General features: G+C 47.1%; 1 pseudogene; it reads right to left on the bottom strand.

Annotated features, from left to right (window-relative positions):
• Positions 1-321: 321 nt before the first annotated feature.
• LOC142442332 (rab GDP dissociation inhibitor beta pseudogene) lies at positions 322-1661 on the bottom strand (annotated as a pseudogene).
• Between the last annotated feature and the right edge of the window lie 1862 nt (positions 1662-3523).

A 3523-nucleotide genomic window follows, 5' to 3' on the forward strand; every position in this document is an offset into this window, starting at 1 on the left:
AAGATACAAAGACTGTATCAAGAGCTCTGTATCAGTATCACAATACTGTTTTAAAACTGATGCTTCGCTGAGGGAAAAAAACAAGGCCATACTGGGCTAAATGGAACAAAACATGGTAACCTGCCAATTCTGAATAGCCACTCCATGGAAAGGTTAATGCATGATATTAAAACGATGAAGGGAGGGATATGTACTGGCACAGGACTCTTCAATATCTCAGTTCTCATGATAGAAGCAGGCCTTACAATATTGATTTCATACAATATGCATTGTTTGCCAAATTGTAAATCTGCCCTACTTAGACAGTCACATGTACTGCTGTTAGTCTTCCCCATAGACGTCATTTTTCTTACAGCGCTTCATTTCTTCAAAGCCAAACTCTGATCCCGTCATCCTCATATAGATGTTCTTAATGACATCACAGTCCGTCTCAAAGTGAGTTGTAGCATCATAAGTACGGGAAATAAAGACGTGACTTTCGGTTCCCAAATCTTTTGGTACAAGCAGGCCACTGATAGCCACACATTTCTGTTCTATTGGTTCCAGGAGCTCCGGAGCTGGTCGGAGTTCTTCTCCGGCTCCTCGGTTTCCCCCGTGGTGCTAACTGCGGCAGTGCACTTCCCTTGTGCTGCCCCATCGTGCAGACAGAGGGCTCTGACTTCCGGTTGACTGGGTTCTGTGGAATAATGATCTGGCATGAGTTGGCCTCATCGGTGGTCTTGATTGGACGACTCAGGATACATATAACTCTGATCACCTGGCCCACGTTTGTACCCGGTCTTTTACGAAGCTAGGATCACAGCGGAGCTGCTTACAGCAAGCAAACTCTCCTTCTGATCTTACAACAATCACTTTTCCATTCTGCACAATGATTTCTTCAATTGGCTTCTTCAGCATGTAGGTACCCCCATAAATAGCGCTTAGCCTTGCTAATCCTTCTGGCAGCTCTCCAAGGTCATAAAGAGGATAAAGATATGGGTTTTTGCCGTATCTGGTCAGGGACTCACTGTAAAGTTTAAACCTATTAATGGTTTCACAACCATTGGTCTAAATAATAACCAGTTCTGTAAAGTGCCAGCGCATGACCGATAAAATCCATAACATCTTGGCCCAAGTCAGATTTATTTATTTAATTTATTAAAAAAAATTTTTTTCCAAGTCAGATTTTTCACACACATCTTGCATTGTAGTCTTCTTGGGATCAATGCCCTCTAAAGTTCTAGCATCATTTTCATCGAAGTTGGCAACATATACGAGGGATTTTCTGAATCGACGTTTTTCAAATGGTCCCATTAAGCTAGATGCCAAGGCTTCTGCTTCAGTGGAAGGCACCTTGTAGGTTTTTCCTCCCTTATCGACAAAGCTCCCTTCAGTTACTTGGAAATACAGGTAGAGAGAAACTCCCTATAAAGCAGCATCCTAACCAGAAGGAACTTGGGGATTCAGTCAACATTCCAGTCTCTTCCTCTCCCCATTGATGCTGGTGGTGAGCCTGGGATTTTAAATCGTTCGTATCAATCTTCCAGTGGAGTCATGGATGCACTTTCTCCTCCATAATATGGATTTCGGTCCATATAAAGCACTTTCTTTCCAATCACTGACATGATGCCTGACAAGGTGCATTCCGTCAGGCCGGTGCCCAGCAGGGTCACACTCCCCATTCGTGGCGGGGCCAGGGAGAGGGTGGGAGATGCAAAAAGGAGAAAGGGAAGGGACTCTTAATGCAGAGGGGTTATCTCAGAACCTCAAGAAGGCGGTGGGAGAGCTTAGGCCAATTTCTAGGCCCAAGCAGGAGAGAGAAAATGGGACTGAGAAGGAGGCGGACCCGCCTGCCAGCTCAGACAGCAAGACTGAAAAGCAACTCTTGAATGCAGCATCCTCTGATACCTCTATTGGTAGCGCAGTGTGGTAAATGGCCTGCTAAAGACGGCTGAGAGTGTCTTGTAAGGGAAAAGGCTCTACTTGCTTTTGCTTCTGTCCCCGGAGCCCTCCCCCCCCCCCCCAGCATACAAACCAAACCAAACTCACGGCCATAAGTTGAGACAGACTCATAGTGGCTTTGAACTGCCAATACGTAACCACTGCGCCACCGTGGCTTCTGATTAATGGTTAGTCATCCTTAGTTCATTTGTAAATAGAGTTGGGTTAAATCTTGAATTTGAGGTCACTATCTAGCAGTTTTTCCCAAACAATTATTAGCTTGTTTTTTTCTGTTTTCTTCGACATTATCCAGGCAAATAGGCAGCTGCTTTCTCACTGACATTTCCTCCAGGGGAGAAAACATGCAATCGAAAATTAGCACGAGGAGTCATGTCAGTGAAAAGTGACATGCAGCACCAGAGCTCTGTCCTAAGTGCTTTGTCATTGGTAGAAGCCTCGGGGACAAGCTGTCAGGAGTGAGGGCAGAATTGTGCGAGGCCCTGGAATGACTCTCGCACAATGGACTCACACGCAATCGCTCCTCCTTGCGGCACTGTTGCTGTGCTCCAGGAAGACTCTGCCAAGGCCTGGCAGCCCCACCCCTCGCTCTCCAGCCCCCACTGAGTGAGTGCATGGTCGCAGACGGGAGGCTTGCACCCAGCCGGGTCACATGCCCACACCGTGAGGTACAGGGCCCGCTGGCACACTCATTGTGGATTCCTTTGTTTGGCAACTTCTAAGGGCTGCAAGGGACAGGCTGCGACCACTTGGGCCTTCACCTGAAAGCACAGAAGAGTCTGTTCATTAACCCCGGGAGGAGGGCAAGCAGCATGTTAACGAGTGTAGCTATCAGATTAAGGGATGCCATTTTTAAGTGAGGTTGATAAAAATTCTGGCATTTTTTTTTTCTTTTGGCTGCAAGTAGAAATTCTTCTTTCTGAATTCTCTGAGTAAAGTAGGAACCTACAGCAGATTTCTGTACTCAACCTAGGAATGTCAACCCAAAGAGCCCCACTTGGTTGAGTTCGAGGCCAAGTTTGACTGATTAGAGAAGCCCCCGGGGGTGGTGGATACCTCGTAGCAGACAGCAGACATGATGGAGTTGTCTGCCTGTCACCCGGGCCTTTCCCCACCAATCCCCCCACCTGGTTCTTGCCAAACCTCCTTTGCATTTGAAGTCGATTGAAATGGGTCTCACTGCTCACCTGTCAACTGAAACTCCTGTGATTTAGAAAGCTTTATTTCGTTCACTTCGGTTGGTGCAAGGCATGGAAGTGAGCGGGGACTAAAAAAAGTCTGGATTCCCTTACGGGCATTGGAGCTGACCAAACAGAATGGCGTCTGGACTTCCCCTCAATTAATGGAAAAGTGCTGTCAGGTGCAGGGGACGGGATTCGCACTAGGAAGTGGGTCTTTAGTGTCAAAGTTGGCTGTGGGCCATGACCTCTGAGGCTGTTCAGAAAGCCCCTGGAAAACATTATAGCGGGTGATGCCATCGTGGATTTAGGTGGATTTATCCCCTCCTAGGAGCACAAGCAGCTCTCACAGGTAGGCTATCTCATTTATCTTCATAGCATCACCATGAAATAGTGTGCGGCAGATG

The sequence above is a fragment of the Tenrec ecaudatus genome, chromosome 3, assembly GCF_050624435.1.
Source record: "Tenrec ecaudatus isolate mTenEca1 chromosome 3, mTenEca1.hap1, whole genome shotgun sequence".
Lineage (NCBI taxonomy): Eukaryota > Metazoa > Chordata > Mammalia > Afrosoricida > Tenrecidae > Tenrec > Tenrec ecaudatus.